The 24,585-nt window shown below is 39.1% G+C and overlaps 1 pseudogene; it reads right to left on the bottom strand.

Annotated features, from left to right (window-relative positions):
- Positions 1–24,585, bottom strand: part of LOC113838599 — a 64,644-nt pseudogene that overhangs the window by 24,406 nt on the left and 15,653 nt on the right.

The raw sequence follows: 24,585 nt of genomic DNA, 5'->3' as shown, positions 1-24,585 counted from the left end.
CTCCAAACAATGAAACATATGCACAGCTTCCACACATAAAGAATCACATGCATGCAAACAGACACATGTAAGTAAATGAGAAAAATTGTAATAGGATGGTTTGGCACACACCCTATATTACAATACCTGGGCAGCAGAGACAAGCAAAGTTCTATGAAATTTGGGCCAATTTCATCTGCATTTGGAGTTCAAGGCCTCACCCTTCCTGTGGAGAAGAAAGGGGATGCTATGGGCATTGGCAGGAGCAGGTGAGTAAGAATAGGAGAGAAAACTGTGATTGACATGTAAAACAAGCCTTATATAATTTAAATTTAAAATGAGAAACAAATGCTCCATGAGGCAAAAACAAGAAAATAAAAGAAGATTTTTAAATCTGATTTCATGGAGTATGTCACATAACATGGAATCTGCCCTATCTACCTGCCAATCACCATGCACACTTGAGAAATATCTGCACATCAGAAACTCCTTTTCTACACTGGAACTAAACTTCATTGTATCACATCATTGTGGTTAGTTGCAACACAACGTTACAAGCATTCTAATCATGTATTCATGAAAGATGATTCAAATAAAAACTTTTCTCCAAGTTATTAAACTATTTGCTATATTTATAATACAAACCTGAAAATAGAAAGCAGTATTCAAAACTCTTAGAAACCAGACAGTTTTCTAATCTTTCTTCCTATGTCATCCAAAAGCAGTGCCCATGTGTGAACACAGGACAGTGTACTGCAAGAAATATCCTCCCATTCCAGGGCTGCAGAGTCTCACATTACCCAGTAAATCCATACTTGGAGGAATAGAGTACAAAGCCAATGTCCAAGTCACCACATGTACCAACTGAACTGCAGTCTGGCTCATGGTCCATCAAAGTACCAACAGACTTGAAAACTCATTGGGTGGTGTTGGTACATGCCTTTAATGTCAGCAATTGGGAGGCAGAGGCAGTAGTATCTCTGCGAGTTCAAGACCAGACTACACTATAAGATGAATCCCTGTCTGAAGATCCTATATTGACATAAGTAAAGAGGTTTACAATGTGAAGTCAGAACTACATTGATAACAGCTACTTTATTAAGGAATAGTACTCATGCAAGGGAACCACTCAAATGGATTATTTTAAAACTCTGAGGTCATACAGTCACTTAATTTAAGAAGGAGCAATCAAGAGGTCATTGCCCTGGAAAGGACACCTGTGTCAGCCTGAGAGAGCTTGTCTCAGAAGCCTTATTCTAACAGGCTCGACATGCAGCTCTTCTAGAATTAATATACCTTTCCAATGAGTAATAACTCCACAGAGATTAAAAGAAGGAAAATCTCTGTAATGAGAGCATGCACCCATTTCAGTCTAAATCTCAAAGATTCTCCGTGGTATGTTTATGAGTCATTAGCTTGTATATTAAGATCATTGAGATGAGAAGACTCTTCCCCATTCTAGAAGTTATAACACCATTCCAGATTTTTTGTTTGTTTCTTGACACAGGGTTTCTCTGTACAACGACCCTAGTTGTCCTGGAAGTAACTCTGTAGACCAGAGTGACCTTGAACTCACAGTGAACTTGCCTGACTTTGACTCCCAAGGGCTGGGATTAAAATCATTCATCACCACCACCAGCCTCATAAATCAGATTTTGCATTCCACATATGCTGTCATCTCTAATTTCTTTTAGGGTCAGAATGAAGCTTACACTTTGAAGAATTGAAATAGTGACAGGAAACTGCAGTCATCTTTATAATGATGGCATTATTTGGGCCATTTTACCTTTAACTATTAAAAAAATGAAAGGTTAAAATGGACACTGGGATCGGAAGTTCAGAACTTCACCAAAATTCAGATCTTAACCACTCCCCTGACAGGACTGTAAAACAGACTGGTCAGGCCATCAGGACTGATTCCCATTAATAATATCTTAATACAGCTTTGGTCCTTACCTATTAAACAGTCTTTGTCCATCTTCTCCCATATTACCACATAATCATTGGATGGGCTTTCCTCTTCTCAGCTACCTGTAAGGGAAACCATCTGTGAGCCTGGGCTAATGCATAGCAAGAAAAAACCAATTTCGTTTATAAATTCATAAAAGGATGATGTGGGATGTTCTTCTGTATGCTGCGAATATGTCTTGCTTTTACTGGTTGATAAATAAAGCTGATTCGCAAATGGCAAGGCAGAATAGAGCCAGGCAGGAAATACAAAGATATGGAGAGAAAGAAGACAGAGTCAGGGCGACTCCATGGAGCCGATGGAGAAGCAAGATGTGAGGTATCAAGCCTCAAGCATTATGGTAAAATATAGACTAAATGGCTTAATTGTGAGAATTAGTCAGTGATATGTATGAGCTGTTGGTCAAACAATTATAATTAACATTAAGCCTTTGAGTGTTTATTCAGAAACTGGAAGGCAGGAGATAAACCTTCATTTACAAAAGGATTATCATATTACAACACAGTGAAATCCCTACAACTTTTTGACATTGATACTTTAAAAAATAGAAAAAAATACGACCCATGTTTCAGGTAAGAGCAACCAAAGAGTCAGACATTTACAGAGACAATGAGCCATAAATGCAATCATTAAAGGTTTTCTTCTGGTCAGGTGGTGGAGGCACACAAATTTTAATTCCATCACCTGGGAGGCAGAGGCTGGTAAATCTCTGAGTTGGAGGCCAGCCTGCTCTACAGAGTGAGTTCTAGGATGGCCAGGGCTACATAGAGAAACTCTGTCTCCAAATAACGTAACTAAATAAGTAAATATAAATAAAATAAAATAAACGCTTTCTTCTGAAAAAAAATGGAGTTCTGTAAAGAATACACATTTTCTTTACATAATTTGGAACTGTCAGAAATGAAAAATCACCCTGACAAAAATACTGGAGTATCCAAAGGTAAACTTACTTATGCATAAGTGAAATACATAATGGTTCAGAGAGGGTGTGAGACAACTCCTTTGTGTTTACTGGGTTTATGACCAATAGGTAAGCAGCAAGTATCCTTAAAAGCAACATATTCTATACACAAGGATATTATAAGCAAAGATAACTAGAGTTTATGAGTTCAATAAATTACACATGTAATCATTTTTTAGACTTCTGAAACTTCATTGGGGATTTCATAAAACTTGATTGGTGCATTAGTTGCTATGTAACAAGATGGCAAATTCCCCCATTTTTTCAGCCTAACAATGAACACAAAAATACCTTTTGAAGGAAACTTTGAGAAAATGTGCACCCTTGATATGGGGCCCCAACCTCTCAGGTCCAGTCCCCTTAGAGTGGGTAGTACCCTGAGGCATGGCTGTCAAGATCCAAGAATGGCTGTCAAGAAAGGGAAATTGCTCAGCATTCTATAAGAGGAAGAATTTGCTGTTTTATCTCTAAAAGGAACTGAGAGAAGAATGATGAGAGGGACAGAGAAGAAAAGAAGAGTTAGTACAATAGGGCAAAGCTGGGATTGGGTGGGGGTGAAGAGCTCAGGCCAAGGACAGCTGAAAGTTGTCTGCATTAATGCAAAGCAAGGCTCTCTTCACCTCTATTCTACTCTCTTTCTTTAGTTAGGTATACAAATCCACAATGCCCTGTGTGAATAAAGCCTTTCTAAAAATCAGAGGCACTAAGTTTCACATCTGGGTGTACTTGGCGCAAAACAGTAGCAAGGGGCAAGAAAGTGTGGACCACATGATAGAAAGAGTTGCAAGTTCATGAAGTTACAGTTTTCATCTACTATATATTATAAGCTGCAGGTCTAAGGCACTCTGATAAACCACACTGAAACTGAATGGATGGAGCCTCAAATTCAAAGAGTGACCCTCTCTCCCATCCAAACCTGATTCCCAAAGTAACAACACCCCCACAAAAATAATACAGTTAAACCAAGTAAATTTAACTCTAGATGGCCCCTAAGCTAACTATGTTAACCACCTCTACGCTCAATAGCATGTAAAGATATATAACAAGATGGAATTTATGCTTAACATCCTATATTTGATTTTGGTCAAACGCTATGTGTTGGGTGTGGTAGCACATGCCTTCAATGAAAATACTTTAAAGACTGAAGCAGGTGGATACCTGTGGTGCTAAGTATAGTACTGAATACTGAATGTAGGGCTTCGCTCATCAGGCAAGCACTCTACCAATAACACTGTATCCCTAGTGTACAACTTTTGCTTTTCATAAGAGAAGTTGAGGCTGTAGAGAAACTGAGGCTGCGAATCCCTGAACAACTCACCTGTGACTTGAGACTCCCTACACTTCTTCCCTATAGTGGACATAACATCCTAAAGATGGTGCAAAGATCAATAAGGAAATGTGTATAAACTCATTATAAATAGACAAGAAGTGTACATGTGTGATATTATGCTGGTTAAAGAACCTGGACCTACTGTAGAAGTCCAATATTTATCCCTAGCATAGGTGTGGATTTGGGGAGCCCATTCCATATAGAGGAATACTCAGTGAGACAAGACACACGGAGGTGGGCCTAGTCCCTATTCCATAGGATAAAATTGACACTGATGACACCCTATGGAAGTCCTCACCATCCATGGGGAGCAGAAAGATATGTGACAGATAAGGTTTTTGTGGGAGGGGGTGGTAGGGGAGGACAGATGGGAGAAGAGAAACTGGGATTAGAAACAATCCTGTTTCTAATTCAAACAAAAATAGTTGGAAAAAAGAAGAAAATTAAGTAGGCAAAATATAAAGCCCTGACAAAAAAATTAAATTAAAAAGCAATTTATATGGTCCAAAAAAAGGCTACTCGCCATGTAGCAGAGGGTGGCCATCAAATCCTGATCCTTTGCTCCTGCTTCTCCAGTTGGTGGGATTGCAGGCATATGCCACCATGCTTAGTGGGTTTTGACATCTTTTGATAGTCTATTTATTGAGTTTTCAGGACTGAAGGTTTTTTGGGTTTAACCAAACTAAATCAAATTCACTCCAGTAAAGCCACTAGTCACTGTTCAGCATTAATTAAGACAATGAGAAAAGATAAGTAGCAAGGTAGGGAGTAACTGTAACATACCCTATAGTCTTTAAGTAGAACATTTTAGATCATAATTTCCCCTAGAATCACAAAGTGTGATCTCCCCATTTATAATTGTTTGAGATAGGCTCTCACTATGTTATCCAAGATGGCCTTAAAATCTTATGTTCAAGAGATCCTACTAGGCCAGCACTACGGCTCAGTGGATAAAGTCACGTGGCACATAGCTTAGCTAGCTGAATTTGATCGCTGGACTCCACATAAGAGGGGAAGGAGAGAAGTGTCTCCACAAAGTTGTCCTTTGACCTCCACATATACGCAGCATTCACACACAAATATACAGTAAAAATTTAAGAAAAAAAAACCTAGCTGGGTGCAGTGACACACACCTATAATCCCAGCACTCTGGAATTAGAGGTGGGTGTATCTCTTATGAGTTCTGGGCCTTCATGGAAAGAAAGGAAGGAAGCAATGGTGGGAGGGAGGGAGGAAGGGAGAAAGGAAGGAAGAAAGGAAGGAAGGAAAACTTAGGTGTAGTGGTATCTGCATTTAATCCCAACACTAAGGAAGCAGTGATGCAGGCAGATCTCTGTAAATTCAAGGCCAGCTTAATCTACATAGGGAGATCCATGTCAGGCAGTGCTACAAAATGAAACGACATCTCAAAAATATTTTTAATGAAATAAAAAGAATAAATATATGGCAATCCTATCTTAGCCTTACCAATATCTGAGACTATAACATGTGTTCTACCAGGTCAGTTTCCCTTTGTAAAGTGTGAGAAACTATATTATTATCCTTAAACATGTCTTAGCTTAAAAACAAACAATAAAAGCCTATGTTTTTTTCTTTCAGGCTCATAAGTGGAGAGACATGTGCACACGTGTGTGTGTGTGTGTGTGTGTGTGTGTGTGTGTGTGTGTGTGTGTGAGAGAGAGAGAGAGAGAGAGAGAGAGAGAGAGAGAGAGAGAGAGGTGCCAGGTATTGCTAAAGTAGCCTAAAAGTTAAACAATGCCAATCAAAGTTACAACAGGCGATTGAGAATATCTCAGCTGTAGAGGGCTTGCTTAGCATGATACACAAGGTCCTAGATTTGGTCCCCTATCCCAGGAAATAAAAGAAAGGGGGAAGGACAGAAATGAAGGAAAGGAAAGAAGGGTTCCACATACAGTAAATGTAACAGTAAAAGTAAATCCATAAAGCTAAAAAAAAGAAATCTAGGAGACAATCTGGCAACATTACGTCCAAGAAGCACTAATAAGGAAAACATATTAAAGCTAAAAGTGATAGGTTTGACTACATGAAACCCAAGCATTTGTATTCAATAAAGAACACAAATTTAGTAGATGATACTCAGATGATATTCTTATGGCTCAAAACCAACCAGGCATTGTGCAACTGTGTCTAGACGTGAAGTTTATGATTATTATAATCATAAATAATTTCTAGTTTCTACAGGAAACAACACACAGAAGGGAAGTAAGTAACTGAAATAGGAAGAAATGCTCCAGCTCATTAGTGTTACATAGGTTACACTGAGACATTACTATTAAATGGCAAAATGTAGACTAAGTATTGGGGCAGTACAGAAATGCCAGGCTTGTGGGGTGTTAAGTGATACGTCCATTCATTCTAAATTCTAAAGCATGCTCGTATTGGATAATGCAAGCCTGCTCTGATAGTATTATTTACAGTAGCCTAGATACCCATTGCTATGGAGAATCTATGTACACCATGGAATACTGTACAACAGTTAAGACCAATTAGCTAAGTCTGCATCCAGCACAAATAGACCTTCAAACATTAAACTAAGCGAAAACCAGAGTAAGGTGGCATTTCCAGCACATTATAAAGCCAAATTCGACAAGAGCAGTGTAGAACCAGATATTTTTTGGCTGAAGATATACACCACCCACATTGCTAAATGTTTTACAAAAATGAGTATAGAATTAAAGCTTATATAAGTCACATTACGAAAGATTCTGTAGAGAAGGAATATGGTTAAGGTGAACAGAAGGCCTTTGTCCACCGAAACAAGAGTACCCCAAATGATGGGAGAGTAAAGATGATTGTCCCCAAGCCTCAATACCTGATTTTGATCCTAAGGATACATCAGTAGGAGAGAACCAACTCCTACCCAGTTATACACCCCCCCCACACACACACACATACACACCTACCTATTAAAGGATTAGGTGGGATGACACAAGCCTTTAATCCCAGCACTTGGGAGGCAGAGGAAGGCGAATCTCTGTGAGTTTGAGACCAGTCTGTCTACAAGAGCTAGTTCTCCAAAGCACAGAGAAACCCTGTCTTGAAAAACCATAAACACAAAACAAAACAAACAAAAACCTCCCAAAATTTGAAAAACATTTTTGTACTCATACATAATTAATTTACGTAATAAAACCTTTTAAATACTCTTACATAGCATCATATCTGTTTATTGGTGTTGTGGATTTTCAGGTGTTTGTGTGTGTGTGTGTGTGTGTATGTGTGGTGTGTGTGTGTGTGTGTGTGTGTGTGTTTGTGTGTGTGTGGTGTGTGTGTGTGTGTGTGTGTGTGATATGCATGTGGAAGCCATAGGTCAACACCAAGTGTCTTTCCTTGATCACGACCCACCATTATTTATTTATTTTTGGAGCTGCAGTCTCACTGAAACTCATGATTTGGTTAGGCTGGCTGGCTAATGAGCTTCTTTGCTCCCCCACTGTATAGCACTGGAACACTTGCCATGCCTGACTCTTCATGTGGGTCTGGAGAAGGAACTAATGCTCACAGGGCAGCATTTTATTGACTAAGTAACCCCACAAGATCCATACATTTTTAAAAAAAGGTTTATTGATTTTATTTATGTGTATGAGTGGATGGCTTGCATGTATGTATATACACTACATGTGTTCCCACAGAGATCAGAAAAAGGCATCAGATAACCTAGAACTGAACCCAGGTCCTCTGGAAGAGAGCAGCCTGTGCTCTTAACCACTGAGCCATCTCTCCAGCCTCAGAATTCATCATTCTTAAAACTGTTTTACCAAATGAAGCTGTATTCAAACCCAAACCTGATGCATACTAGGCAATTGCTACCATCCAGTAAGTGATATCTTTCATTTTTTTCAGAAAATAGAAATAAATATTTTGAGAGCCAAATATGGTAGCTCATACTTTTAACACTAGCACTTGGGAGGTCAAGACAGAAGGATCAAGAAATCAAGCAAATTCACTGTCAGCCTGGGCTACATGAGACCCTATCTCCAAAAAGGCAAAACAAAACAGAAATATTAGAAGACAGCTTCAAGTTCTTTAAACAAGTTGGGATGGAATACAAAAGCAACCCTAAAGCTCTAATGATAGCCATAACTCAGTCCATAGGGAAGACACTTTCACTGAAAAAAAAAAAAAACCTACTTTTAAGGAGAACCTCCTCACTCAAAACAAACAAAAAACAGGAAACAAAAACACTCAGGAGATTCCCATGTTCTGAGAGACTTTCTAATGTGCTCATTACCACAGGCTAACACAAACTGACTCACAAACTGTGAGGTGGCTGTCAGTTAAGCACTAACTGCACACGTGTGAGGACTCTCAGTTCCCACATATAAAGTAAGGCAGGTGGAGTCAGGAGGATCCCTGGGTTCTTGGGCCAGTCAGCTCCAAGGCCCAGTAAGAGACTCTGTTTCAAAAAACAACATAGATGGCTCCTTTAGGATGACATCTGAGTTTGACCTCTGACCTTCACACACACTCAAACATACTCATGTACATGCATGCATGCACACAAAACCTGATTATCATGCTCAGTGCAAGGTGACCATTCTATTCCACATCCTCTTAGGAGAGAACATGACAGTTAAAAAACAAACAAAACACCTGTTATCTTTTCCCCTTTCTCTGACTTTTTTAGACAAGGTCTAGCTATGTAGCCCAGGTTAGCTTAAACATATGGCTGTCATCTTACCTTAGCCTCATCAGTGCTGGTGTTATAGTGTGAGCCACGTGTCAGGCTTTTTACTTCTCTTCTTATCTCAAATACATGAACACAGAACAAATTCCTAGAAAGTTATAGACACATTTTAAATTCCAATAAACAATGCCAAATTTACCTCCAAGAAAGTTCCCATTCCAGACAACGGTGTGCAAGGTTTTCAGTTTTCCCACATTGTACTGGCAAGTACTGACTTAAGATGTCAGTCTTACTGGTAAAGGGGTAGTAAATGATGTTTCCTTTTATATTTAAATGTTTAACTGCTGAATTTAAATCTCAGGTGTATTTTACAACAATAGCTGTAGACTAAGATGAACTGCTTAAAGGAAAAAAGTCAAGTGGCACATTAACAGTGTGACTGAGGAGGCTGGTGTCACTGGTCCAGCTAAGAATTTCGGCACAGGGTATACCATGACATCAACCACAAATGACATAGATGTGTCATTAAGGCATACTTTTTGCCTTTCACTTGAAATGTAATGACAAGTTCATTAGGCTCTGCCATACATTTGGAACATTTAAGAGAAGGTTTAGAGCTGGATAGTGCTGGTGTATGCCTTTGATCCCAGAACTTGGGAGGCAGAGGCAAGCAGATCTCGGTGAATTTGAGGCCGGCCAAGTCTACAGAGTGAATACCAGGAATGTTACAGAGAAACCCTGTCTTAAAAAAAAAAAAACAACCAACCAAAGAGTACATTTGGTTCTATAATCATAGTCATGTATTCACTTTCCTGTCTTTATGCACTGATTTGTTTTTGCCACTCTGACAATAGACCCCAGGCCTTCCCTGTGTTAGGGAAGTGCAGAACTACACACCTCTAGCCTTTAGCTCTCTTCTTTACTGATAATATATCTCTGATTAATAAATTTATGAGCATTACATGCATGGAGGTGCCTGAGAGGGAAGACAAGGGTGTTAGAGTCCCTGGAACTAGAATTACAGACAGCTGTGAACTGCCATGTGGGTGCTAGGAACCAAACTTGGATCTTCTAGAAGAGCAATAAGAATTCTTAATACTGAGCCATCTCTCCAGCCTATTATTATTATTATTATTATTATTATTATTATTATTACTGTGTGTGTGTGTGTGTTTATGGGGCAGTGGAGGTCATGTGCACTAAGTATATGTGCCTGCAGAGGCCAGAAGAGGGCAATGGATCTCCTGGAGCTGCAGTAACACAGTTTTCAGATATGCAACCTGGGTCCTAGAACCAAATTCTAATCTCCTGTGCTCTAAACTCTAGTGCTCAAGTGTTATACCTGCAGTTAACTTTGAATTCCAGCTCACTCTGCTTCCACCTCCCAAGTGCGAGGATTGCACCATGCCTGACTGGGATTTGGGTTTATAAAAAGCAAACACTAATTCAGACTCACATCCTCTGTAGGTGCCCACATAAATGAGAGGACCTCTGTTCACAAGTGCTGATCAAAGGCTCAGTGCCTATGAAGATGAACCTATTAACAATGATGGCTGAATAACATATTCATAATTCTCTTACCCAGTTTTCATCATCTTTACACCAGGTAACATTTTACACCAGGTAACATTAGACCAGGTAAATGTTACAACAGGTAACATTTTTTTTCAAGGATAATAGAATTAATTCATACAAATAAATAAATGTAAACAGTTTAATTAAAAATGTCTTACAAATCAAAAGGTTCTCAAGAATGTCAATGTGTCCTTCCTATTCATAATCATGAAATAAAGCAGGCAAAGGAACTGCATTCTTACCTTACAGATTTTTTTTCATAAAAGGTACTCATAAATGGATTATGGAATCTAAAAGATGAGTCCATGCCTCTAAAACTCTCCACAACTCTACATTCCCAACATTCTTTCTTACAGTCTGCAAAACTGGGGAGTAAGCAACTACACAAAAATGTTCCACACAAAGCTGAAAGCAGCTTAGGAATGCAATACCCTCAGAGCCTTGACTTCAATCTTCCCTCTGGAAACTTCCCTGGTTGGCTACTCACCTTTCTCTGAATGGTTTCTCCTTATTCCTCAGTCCCTGAAAACAGCGAAGCAGAAATCTGGCTGATTAATGAAAACAAAAAGAGTTTTATCTTTTTCTAACCCAGTGTTGCACTCGAACTCTTCAATGGAAAAGATAGCAAGTAAAAAGATCATATAATCAGTCCACATAATTATGTTTGGACTCATGGCTATGTCCCACAAGAAAACAAACATACCGCAAAAGCATGGGTAATTTTTTGGGATGGATATTGGCCACCAAAATTCTATCCAAGAACCCCAGGATCACCTATTTTGTCTTGAATAGTGGCACATGCCTTTAATCCCAGCATTCAGGAAGCAGGGGCAGGCAGATCTCTGTGAGTTCCAGGCCTGTCTGTGGTACAGAATGAGACATTGTTTCAAATAAATAAATAAATAAATAAATAAATAAATAAATAAATAAATATTATTAGTCTTGGGTAATTACAAATTTAAAATACATTCAGTAGTTGTTTGAACAAAGACATTTTAGTCAGGAGGTGGTTGTGCATGGCTTTGATCCCAGCACTCAGGAAGCAGAGGCAGATGGATCTCTTAGAGTTGGAGACCAGTGTGGTCTACAAGAGCTAGTTCCAGGATAGCCTCCAAAGCCACAGAGAAACCCTGTCTCGGAAAAAAAAATCAAAAAAAGATATTTTAAATATTTGTTTCCCACTACATTAATGCTATGTTAACACTTTACTTACTTACTTATACTTTTAAGACATACACTTAATGGGTAGCCCTGGCTGGCCTAAACTCCCTATGTAGACCCAACTGGCCTCAAACTCAGAGCTTACCTGTCTGATTTCTGAGCACTGGAATAAAAGGCATGTATTATCAAACTGGCTTTATTTTTTCAATATTTTATTTAAAAAATTGTGCAAACATGTGCGTGTTTGAGTATGGATTTTCCTATGAATGTGTGGTATCTGTGGATTTCAGAAGATGTTGGATCCTGGAGGTAGAGTTACAGGCTATCGTGGTCCACTTCAGCTGGATGCTGGGACTGAACCCAGGACCACTGTAAGAGTCCTACACCTTTAACTGAACAATCCTTTGCCCCTTTATCTGTGTGTCCGTGCCTGGAGAGTACAGGTGTATACACTGGCTGTCTTCTTCAATCACACTGCACTGTGTTTTCTGAGACGATTTCTCTTGCTGCACCTGGGCTTTTGCCAATCAGGCTAGACTGGCTGCCCAGCAAGCCTAAGGGATCCTATATATCTCCCATGCTGGGACTACATACAACACTGCACCCAGCTTTTTGTTATTGTTGCATGTATGTGTGTTTATGTACACCACAGTGTACATGTGGAGCTGAGAGAACAAATCTGTGAAGTTGGTTCTCCTCTCACCTTTTAAACATGTTGGGTAGCAATTTTTCAAAGATAGAACTTTCTGTCTTAGAGGGAAGCTCCAGAATTGCCAAATGTTCTAAGGGCAAGTGAAACACTCCACCCTCTAGGCAAACTCCTTAAAACTCAAGAAGCAGACATCGTAAAAGCTTTAGTAAGTCCCTGAAACTGACAAGATTCACTAGGCCCTCCCTCCCCAGGATGATATGAGCAGCAAGGACTGCTGAGACACACAGACTGACTAGGCTGCCTGCTTCTGGAATAAGACATGCTCTAGCCTGGACTCTATTAAACCCTTAGCTTGACCCGGAATAAACGGCATAATGACTGGGAGGCAGGGGAGATAAAGGTGCCTGTCACCAAGCCTGGAGACCTGAGTTCCATCTCTAGGACATGCGTGGTGGGAGGAGAGGACTATATTCTATCTTCTCATGACAACCTCTTGGACAATGGTGCTCTTAGTGGGCACTGATAGGAATATATACCAGGAAGGCAAAGGTATACATATTGTAAATAGCAGGGGTGAGGCGGGGGTGCGGCCTGAATGAGATAGGCGGGTACTGCTCACCTTCATGAAACTCATTCGAATAGTGCACATTTTGGTGAGTTCATACACGATCTCAAAACCATGGTTCACAGACTGTGCCAGTATCTGAGCAAACTCTTGGTTGTTGAAAATTTTCAAGCTACACCCACTGGGGATCTTGCAGACAGTGGTGGGATGAAACCCATGATGGTAGTTTCAGTTCCGACTCTGCACAAAGATGCTGCTGTCACTCAGGCATTCGGCATACACTTCTCCTCCAACATAGTACAGGTGGACGCCTGTGAGAGGACAGACCATGTCAGTCATAGGCTGAAAGGCACCAGGGCAGAGACAAATTTGGCCACTCACATAGCCATTCTGACAGACATCTAGGTAACTATGTTATGCTTGTGACAACCGGTGTGTTCAGGAACTAACAAAGTCTCTCAAAAATAATAAAGCATGACACTTTATTCATTTTGGTATTTATTTCATTTTGGTATTTAATGTCCTGCTTGAGCAGAGTTGAAAGTGTACATTCACTCTAAAATTAGAGCGCAGTAAAACCTGTCTTTTCTTGGGGTATCCGGAGTGCTTAAAGTCTTCTGCATTTATGCCAAGGCTAAATTGTACGGAAAACTTCCGAGAGAGAGAAGGGGACCTCTCGGCCCCGCCCCTGCTCTCTGCTCGGCCCCGCCTCCATCGACTCGCTCGGCCCCGCCTCCGGCCTCTCGGCCCCGCCTCTGCTCCCGGGCGCTCGCTCAGCTGCTGGGCATCCCCGCTTGTCCTCAGTTACAACCAAAGAATCCTGTGTGGCATTTGATACTCGAGCATCAAAACTTAAGGTATCTTCCTAAAAATTCTTCCATTCTCCACAGCTCTGGAAATACCATATGGACTAATCCATATAGTGACTTCAATACAGTTTCTTGCCAGTTGTCTGGACCTGTGGAACGGCAATCTACAGCAAGATATACAGGGAGGGGAATGGGGACAAGTGACAAGAGAGAATGACCACAGACAGGATTCTGATTAAGTGGCAAATTTTATTTTTTCTAGGCTAGCCTATATAGTCAGTAGTATGAGGTAAAGTTGGAGGGGGAGAAGAGCCCAACATAAAGGTGTTTATTCAACCAGGATGTTAGAAAACAACAGAAAGAAGATGTTGGCAGGGACAAAAGTTCATGAGTGGTGGGGAGAAGGAGGGTTACCTAGGTAAATGGTGAGATGCGGGAGGGTTGCTTAGGTAAGTGGACCTGTGTTTGGAACAATAGATTGATGTCTCGATCATGTTGTTCCTTCTGGGTACTCGTGCTCCTGGGAGTCATTTATAATCAAAAACAGTTCAATAACCATGTGGCGTGCCAAGTTTAGGCCTAAAGGTTAATGCCAACCAGTATGGCTCCCAACCATTCACCACCATTCAGAGTTCCAAACTGAATGTTTGCAGGTATCAGGGAAGCAGAATATGAGCCCATTCAGACAAGTCAGACTTCGAGCCTGAAAGTTCCTAATTACTGCTAACAGGAGGTATAAAAAAAGCAGGGGTACATCTCACATGTGGACTTGTGATCTCCCAATGATGCCTATTATCATATGGGAGATAAACTCACTCTTGTGGTTTTGGTTAGCGAACCATCTTTTAAAGACATTTGTTGTCAGCTTCCATCCTGATCATTTCTTTTGTATATTTCCCTATTTTTTTGAGACTTGGCCTTGGAAATTTCCATAATCACCAAGTATAAGTTAATTTCTGATGCAGTCAATAACTGTGCTGTGAAAAAGATTCACTACACTGGTTACTTTCCTATGGTATCTATCCATTATGTGTCCTTTTATGTATTTGAAGACTACTGTGGTAAGAAAAGACTTCACCACACTGATTACATTCATAAGGTTTCTCTCCAGTATGTGATCTTTTAGGACTTTGAAGATGACTGTGATGAGAAAAGGCTTTACCACACTGATTACATTCATATTGTTTCTCTCCAGTATGTGTCCTTTTACGACTTTGAAGATGACTGCCGAGCAAAGGCTTTCCCACACTGATTACATTCACAAGGTTTCTCTCCAGTATGTGTCCTCTTATGAATTTGAAGAGTACTGTGCTGAACAAAGGCTTTACCACACTGATTACATTCATAGGGTTTCTCTCCAGTATGTATGTTTTTATGTATTTGAAGAGTACTGTGATGAGAAAAGGCTTTACTACATTGATTACATTTGTAGGTTTTCTCCCCTCTATGTCTTCTTTGGTGAATAAGAAGATAACTGTGATATGCAAAGGCTTTACCACATTGATTACATTCATATGATTTCTCTCCAGTGTGTTTTCTTTCATGACTTTGGAGATAACTGTTATTTTCAAAGGCTTTATCACATTGTGTGTATACAGAAGAATTCTCTCCAGTTTGCCTTCTTTCATGCCTGCCAGGAAAAGGGTCATATATAAATGCTTTACCATATTCAATGCAATGTCAAATCTTGTTACCTGTGTAAATTAATATAACAATTTATTTCAGTTGTAAAGAAGAATCAGATATTATAGTTTTATCACTGTGCTTACATTCTTCTTTTCCCCTTCTTTAAGGGTTGCACGTATCTTTGAAAATAGCTGTGAATATATAATCCTTTATTACATGGTTCTCATTTTCAGAACCATTATCTACAGATGATTTTTCATTTAATGAGAACTAGAAAAATTCAGAAGTTTATCATCCTTTTTGTATTTTTAATTTTTCCTTCTCTGTGAGTCATAATACATTTGTTAATGAACTACAACTAACAGAAGTATTTACACAGTCAGAGTCATAGGGCTTTTCTACAGAGTGAGCTTGGTGTATTATCAATGAAGATGGAAAACAAATTCCTGGTACACTTGAATCAAATTCAGCAAGTATGCTCAAACTAGGAACTACTACACGACTTTTAAATATCCTGCAAGAGAGGTATATCATGTTCTACATATCTCTTTGCTGAAATGGCTTGTATCCTGACTAGTACATGATATTCTTAATAATGTGAAGATTAGAAAAAAGAGGCTTCCTCATTTAATTCAGTTTGAATTTCTGTTCCTTATAGATATGTGTTATTGTGATTACACATTCCCTACAATAACTGCCCCTTGACAATAATTGCTCCTGTCACAGGAAGTACATGAGTAAAACCAACTTTTCTATGGAGTATTTGCTTAATGGAAGTTTTGGAGACATCATATCAATTCAATCTTTTCTATATCTTTAGTAATATAGGTAGTATGAAATAAGTGGATTTACTGTACTACAGCATAGCTTTCGTGGTATAATGATTTAAGTGGCAGTTTCTCTCAATGCATTATTTCCTTGTCTTCTTTCTTAAAATATTGCCTTGCAAATGCAGTTAAACTACCTGAAATTGAGTTCTATGTTCTTGTGAGAATTTAATAGTCACCAATGCAAATTAACCTGTGCTTAAATACACTGCTGTTTCTGTTTCAAACTTCAGGACATATTTCAATTTCTTCAGAGACACATTTCTGTGAGCTTGTAAATGAAAATTACCTGTCATGTCTTTTTGAAGTTGCACAATGTTCTTCAATAATATTGTCTTCCCAAGAGTATCCTAAAATATACGGCAAGAAAATGTATAGAGTATTATTGAGAAATAATATAAGCAAATGTGCAAAAAATATGTTACTGTCCTCAGTGAGCTTTATAACTTTGATTTATTTATTACAATCTTTTTCTTTCTCAATCAAATTAAAGAAGAGCATCAATAACCAAGGAACAGTTGTCCTATTTTAAAATTGGAAGGAAAATATACTCTTACCTATATCATGGAGGTTCTCATAGGTCTCCAGCATCACATCTTTGTAGAGATTCTTCTGAGAAGCATCCAGCATAGTCCACTCTTCCCAAGTGAAGTCAATATGCACATCATTATACTTCATGGCATTCTAAAATATCACATACATGTATGCAACTTAAAGCAAAATACTGACCATATTGTAAATGTATGTTTCTGTAGAACCTTATTTTAAAATGTGTTACTTTTATGCTATAGAAAATTTGCTTAATGAAGTAACTATGTGTTAATTTTTTTCTCATGTATTAGTTTAATTTTATGAAGCTATTCTTCTTTGCCTGAATACAACAGCTGATATTCTGATGAAGAGGTTTTCATCCAATTGTGAGTCAGGAGAAAGGATAGGCTGTGGTATCAGGAACAAAGTATACACAGAAGGATAAATCTGGAAGCAAGGAAGAAGGCTTAAGAAAACGAAGAGTACAGGGCCAGCTACCCAGCCTCACAACATGTCATTAAGTAGGAAGGAAAGTAAGATACACATAAATGGACAAAGATAAAAGTCAAGAGACGAAAGGTAGATTGGGTCATTTAACTAGAGATAAATTTACTAGGAAATGAGCCAAGTAAAGCACATGTATTGTATAACATGCAACTATGTATCAATTTGGGACCTGGGAGGTTCCCTCACCAAAAGGTATAAAGCTAAAGAGTTAAAGGAGTAAAACATTTAAGTAAATTTTACCCAACATGCTATATTTTAATGTAAGGCCTGAGAATGCTGAATAATATTTCCTTAATGAATTTCTCCCTACTGTTTACCTTTGAACAGCCAGTACACTAAGTAGCAAAGATAACCTCAGTCAAATTGATTGCCAGAGCACAATCATGCGAATGCTAGAACTCTAGGAAGGTTGTGTGTTGTTCTTCTCCATCTGTATATGACTATGCTGTGAGTTTTAGACTTTGCTCCCATGAAATCCTAGGAGGGCACTGACATCTGGGAGAGCATGATGAAGATCCATGTGTGGCTTAGCAATCTAAAGTTTACTTTGGCAGTAAAAAGGCTAAAAGACAAACAGTTAAATAGCTGCAGATGTAAATGGAATTGAAAGAGGGATTGTTGAAATAAAGGAGTCTATATACTTTATGAATGCCTTAACTTTAAAACAGTAAAATATATTTGTCAAATGAGAATCAAAACTGCTTTGGAGGAGCAATTCTGCTCTTGTTTCCACAGAAAACAAGAGGGTATATATATACTCCAGGTTGACATAGATATTGTTATAGCAGGTGAGACCACTTGAAGTTGACAGCCCATATATATCAACTAAAGTTACTGTTGCTCATCGCAGGAAATAAACTTAATCCCAAATTCTCTCAGTGACCACTTAAGGATGCCTTGAGCAGGAAATATCTGGAGAACATGACTCCCACATTCCCAAAATTTGGTGGGTGGGAGTCATTTGATTATTTGATGGGTCATGGATAACTTATATTTAGGAAAATATAGGAATCATAAAATAAAATGGTAGATTATTGAATCTAACGCAACTTAAAAACAATTAGCAATTTCAAATATTTTGTATATTAATAGAAATTTATGTTAATTTCTCTTACAACACACTGTTAATATGTTTGTACTCTTGCTTAAAAAATCTTTGTGTAGTGATACAAATTTTTGTATATTGATACAAATTTTAAGTTTCGCTGTTAAAATGTATTTATGTTTCCAATCATAGTTTTTGAGTGCAAAAATCAATGGCTAAATTTATTTGAGCTTTTCATACATAAAGATAATTGAGGTTATCTCTGAGGAACATTTCTATTCCAGTCTCAATTGCAACAAAGTAATGATTTCTAAGTTTCCCGTTTTTCAAAGAATAATGACCTTAACAATAATGGCTACAGTATTACTTATGACCCTAAATACATGAAATTAGGAGTCATGATGTCGTGCTACTACTACAGTAAAATATTAATGGAGGAGCCCATCCTATTGGATGCTACTATAATTTTTCACTGGAAATATTTTGTGATATGTGTATTTCCAATACTCACTGAAAAAAATCTCAACTTTACAGGCTTTTTTGGATTTCTTGTATATGATCGGAACTCAATGAACTGCTTGTTAACATATTTGTGTATGTTAATTACAGTTCTACTACCCTCTTCAAAGACAGCAGAATTTGCAAGTCAAACCAGAATTTTGAAGAGTATGTGTTTGTTCATTTTTATTATTATTGATAACATTGATTATAGAGGGTATATAAATAACATTCATAAAGCTATATGATAGTTTTAAATAATGTTGCATGTTTATATAATTTTCCTGAAGTTAGACACTGCATTAAAAATTACCCACTCAGTTGATGTACATAGAAGGGTTAACTAACTCTTACCCCTTAATTTTATGTCTTAAACATTTATTTATTTATCTGTGTTTATGCATGCACATGCGTGCATGTGTGTGTTTGTGTGTGTGTGTGTGTGTGTGTGTGTGTGTGTGTGTGTGAGTGTGTGTAGATCAGATGACAACCCTCAGGTGTCAATTTGCTTTCACCCCCCAACATAGGTCCTAAAGATTCAAAGTAAGGTAGGAAGACATGGGAGCAACTACCTTCATCCATTCAGCCATTTCACACACTTTTTAATATTAGCTAGCTAAAAGGGTTAAATTTAACAAGATAGAAGTCACAGATCACACCATTGGTTCTCACACTTTAACAGCCTACATTCTAAACCACCAGAGAAGCTAGGAAACAAGGAGAATCCTAAGGGAGATATCCATGGACTCAAAGAGAAGGGGAAAGGGCAAGATCTCCTGAACTAACTGGGACCATGTGGGGAGGTGAGAAAGAGTTAGGAAAATGAAAAGGGAAGAAGAGGAGGGAAGAGGAGGACTAGAGGGAGCAAGAAGATTGAGACAAGGGAAGAATAGAGGAGAGAAAGAAAAAATATCCCATAATAGATGGAGCTATAATACATTTAAGAAGAAATGTGGCATAGAAAAATGTCCAGTGACCTACAAGGATAAAACCAAATAACACTGTAAGCAATAGTCAACAATTTACCTTAAATGGCCTTCTATGATAATGAGATCAATGACTAACTTATATGCCATCCTGGAGCCTTCATCGAGTAGCTGATGGAAGCAGAAGCAGACACCTAAAGCTAAACACTGAGCTATACTCCTGGAATCTAGTTTCAGATAGGGAGCAATGATGAGCAAAGGGGTCAAGGACAGACAAGAGATATCCACAGAAACAGCTGACCTGAACAAGGGGGAGCTCATGGACCACAGACTAATAGCAGGGAAACCAGTATAGGATTGATCCAGGCTATAGTGGATAGAATTTATACCTAGTGTACAAATGGAATTTAGGAGACCATTCAACATAAAGCAAGACTCAGCTGAGAGACATGGGGATGGTTCTAGGCCATGCTCCAAATGATATGACAGACTTAGAAGATCACTTGTGGAAGGCCTCACCTTCCCTGAGGAGCAGAACAGGGATGGAGGAGGTTGAGAAAGAAACTGTGATTGACATGTACAACAAACTCTTTTCTAATTTAAATTTAAAAAGAAAGAAATGCTCCCCATTTTCATGGCCTATGGCACATAACATAGAATCTGTCTAATCTACCTATACAGCACCATGCACACTTGAGAAAAATCTACACGTCAGAAACTCCCTTTCTCCCCTGGAACTAAACTTCACTGAATCACACTATTGTGGTTTTGCACCACCAAATAAAAAGCATTCTAATCATTTATTTGTGAAGGACAATTCACATCACCATTTTTCTACAAATTTCTAAAAACTTTTCAATATTTTAATACAAACCTGACAATGAAATGCAATATTATGAACTTCTAGAAACCAGACATTCAGTTCTAATCTGTCTTCCCACTATAAACAGAAGAACTGTCCATATGTGAACACCGGACAGTGAGGCGGCAAGAATTATATCCCCCATACGTGGGCTGCAATCTCCTCTTAGCCAGTAAATACATACTGGGAAGCATGGAGGACAAAAGCCATTTTCCAGGTCAACATATGTACCAACAGACCTACACACTGTCTCGTGTTCTCTTCAACTTCCAACAGAATTGAAAGCTTAATGGGTGATGGTGGTGGTGGCACATGACTTTAATAACAGCAGCTGTGATGAAGATGCAGTAAGATCTCTGTGAATTCAAGACCAGACTGCTCTATATGGTGAGTCCCAGTAGGCCATGACCATTAAACAGGGAAATGCTATCTTGAAAAACAAGCTGTAAATAAATAAATAAATAAATAAATAAATAAATAAATGAAATGATAGCTCAACAGACCTGCTCTGATCACCATTCACCCACCATGGTATAGTTCATCATCTTTCCTACAATTCATTCCAGCAAAGGCAGAAGAAACCATGGAAGAAGCCACAAATTACCTGGACACTAGTACTCCTGACTGCTAACACCTGCTCCCTAAAAACCCACATTGGCAAGGGCCATGCTGCTAGGACTCCTATTAGAGGCTTCCCTATTGGGTCTTCAGAGAGCAAATGACTCAGACAGCACACTGCTTACAGATCTGCCCTTACAGCAGTGTAGGCAGAGCCCTAGTCTAAAACGTTTGTATTTTAGTAACAACTCCTCTTCTCTTGTATAACACATCCTGTTCTTCATCCAAAGCACAGGGTCCTTTGTGGGCACATTCCATTACACACTCAATGACCCGTGCAGGAAACCCATTGCCTCAGAGCTGGGACACTCTGAGACCATACACAGGTTACATCCACACAGTAACTGTTGTCTCTGTGTAACTGAGTTAAAGAAAAGCAGGCCACAGATAAGAAAACAATGTTATATAGATAGAGCTTGGAGGCAGAAAATGCAAGGTGAACATGATGCATTTACAATCTCAAAAATTATTTTGAAAACTTGAAATAGGCTTTATGACCCTGAGTTCCAGAGACTAGAGACTTGAATTATAGCTGATGAAAGTTTCTCATACCTTTCCTCTAAAGATAAACACCATAAATTAGAAAGATTCCAGTCCTTAGAAGTGGATACTAGTAGTTAAGTAAAATATAATCACACAGCCAGGATATTCATTAAGTACACCATTGACCTGAAACAACAGGTCACTCTTCAGGGACAGTGTCCTGAGTTGAAGGTCATGGGGATATGAAAGAGAGAACAAGTAGAAGGTACCAAAGATAAATACTAAGTTTGGGAGGTATTGCAGAGTATCTGACCCAGATTAACTAAGCTTCTTGAGAAGAATAGCGTCCTGTAGACTACATAAATGTGGTGGGGGATCGAAGGATATGGGAGAATCATAGGAAGTCATCAAAGTATCATATAATTGGAGAAATTCAGGTAGAGACTTGTCGAACAGTGCCACACAAGTGAAACAGAGTATCAGAAGAACATTACTTTCTTCAGACACAGTGTCCTTAGGACAGACAACAATAGCTCCATATTCTTGGAAGAGTTTGCTTCTCAGGATTTGAAGCAACACATCCAAAAGTTCCTGACCACAGACTATTACCTGCTCTCCCAAACATACTGCAGATTTTAGAGAAGGAGCTCTGTTTATTTTCAAAACATCAGGCTCCAGTGAAAGCACCCAAGACCTAACCCCCAAGCTGTTACTGAGTCCTCCCAACCTGAGGTCTTAAATTAAAGCCTTGCTTGATGAGGTAAGATCTTAACACAACTGTGTTATATTTTCAAATAATTGTAAACTGGTCTCACATTTTCCCCCTGACAAAATTAAGTTTTTTTCTCAAGAAAAAAATAAAAACTTAGAATTTTTATGACACCAGGATTTGAGATATTTTGTAATCCTGTAATGCCTCTATGAGCAGCTTTCAGAGGCTTGTTCTTGAAATGGGGATGGGACACCTTGCTTCAGGGATAGCTTCCTTTTAACAGTTTGTAGACAAATGTCTAGAAAATCCTGGTGAAGAAATGCGTATACTAGCATCCAAAATAGGCTGGTTAGCATATGCTTAAATTTTGGGCGTCTCAGATACAGTCTTTCTAAGTTCAATTCTATTTAGGGATACATATTATTTCCTTAGCACTGGTAAATCATTTGTATCACCAATTCTACTCTTGTACATTAGGGCATCATGGGGGAATGGTTCCCAACACATGAGATGCCTCGGGATAACCTGAACACAATTAACTATAGATGTGTATTACATGTAAATGTTGAATGCAAATTGTCTAATTTTAAGGCACTAATGGAAAAATACACCAGACTTAGGAAACCTGATTTCCCTATATACATCAATATTGTTGAAGTTGATTAGAAATGTTCTCCTAAACACAGCTCCCTGCTCCCAATTTTCTGATCAGATGAAGACCACAGAACGAAGTTATTGAGAAACCTCCCTCTAGGTGGAATAATTTACAGAGACTGCATGGCACTTCACAAACAGGGAATCTGGCTGCAGTTTCCCAGACAAATACAGAAAGGACCCTCCAAACTATCTGTCACACCTCACTGTCTGTTCCTCCCCATATACAGACAGCATCCCCTCGCTCACCATCTCTGGTTTTCCAGATCAATGAAGCTCAGCACAGCTCCCTGCAGCAGCAAATGCACCACAGCACAAAAAAACCACTGTTTCCTGTTCTAAGTCAAGCCTCAATGCAGGTGACAGGAAGAGCCCCGCACCTCTTCTGGCAGGCAGGTCACATAGAGGGCCTGATCGGATAGTGAGACTTGAGTGACAAGAATACCTCCCATGGGGTTAGAGTTTGCCTAAATACACAGTATTATGGTTCCTAGCCTTACCACCCCCACAAGAAAATAAATCAGCAATGATATGCATTACAATAGCACTGGCCCCTGGCTCAGGTTGCGGACCCTGCTATTTTCTTGGTCTCCATAGAAACATCCCCTTGTACTCCAGGATAGAACTGACAAGTTTCTACACAGCTATAAAACTATGGGAGGAGGCAGGGATCCAAATCAGACAAGTCAAAACAAATTAGAAAAACCTCATGTGGGGGATGAAGTGTGGGGACAGATTGGAGGCTTGTGATCCACAGCATCCTTTGCTCCCTCCTCTCCCTCCCATCCCTTCCTCCCCTCCCTTCCCCCCTCCCTTCCCGTCTTTACTGACCCAGGCCTTTAATCCCAAGGCTTGGGAAGCAGAGCCAGGCTCATCTCTATGAGTTTGGGGCTAGCTTGTTCTACAGAGCAAGTTCCAGGTAAGGCTCCAAAGCTATAGAGAAAATTCCTGTCTCAAAAAACAAAAAGTAGGGGATGGAGAAATGGCTCAGAGGTTAAGAGCCCTGTCTGCTCTTCCAAAAGTCATGAGTTCAATTCCCAGCAACCACATGGTAGCTCATAAGCACCTGTAGTGAAATCTGGTGCCCACTTCTGGCCTGCAGACATACATGCAGGTATAACCCTATGTACATAATATATAAATAAATCTTTTAAAAAGATGAAAAGTAGCCGGGCAGTGGTGGTGCATGACTTTAATCCCAGCACTTGGAAGTCAGAGGCAGGCAGATCTCTGTGAATTTAAGAACAGCCTGCTCTACAAAAGCTAGTTGCAGGACCGCCTCCAAAGCAACAGAGAAACCCAGACTAGAAACAAACATAAAAAATAAAAAAAATAAAGAAATATAAAAATGCAAGAAAAATCTGGGCAGTGGTAGTGCAAGACTTTAATCCCAGCACTTAGGAGGCAGAGGCAGGTGGGCGTCTATGAGTTCAAGACCAGCCTGCACTACAAGAGGTAGTTCCAGTACAGCCTCCAAAACCAGAGAGAAACCCTATCTCAAGAAACAATGCCATTTACAACATGGACAAAATTAACTCCAAATGGATCTTATACCTAAATGTTAAATGTGAAGAGAAAAACTTCTAGAAGACACTGAATAAACAAGGCCTCTCCAAGTTTGGTAAATTTCCTTCCATACGCAAAAAA

This window comes from Cricetulus griseus, unplaced genomic scaffold (genome assembly GCF_003668045.3).
Source record: "Cricetulus griseus strain 17A/GY unplaced genomic scaffold, alternate assembly CriGri-PICRH-1.0 unplaced_scaffold_1, whole genome shotgun sequence".
Lineage (NCBI taxonomy): Eukaryota > Metazoa > Chordata > Mammalia > Rodentia > Cricetidae > Cricetulus > Cricetulus griseus.
Note: the sequence above shows the minus strand (reverse complement) of the source record. Positions and strands in the feature narration are given on the sequence as shown.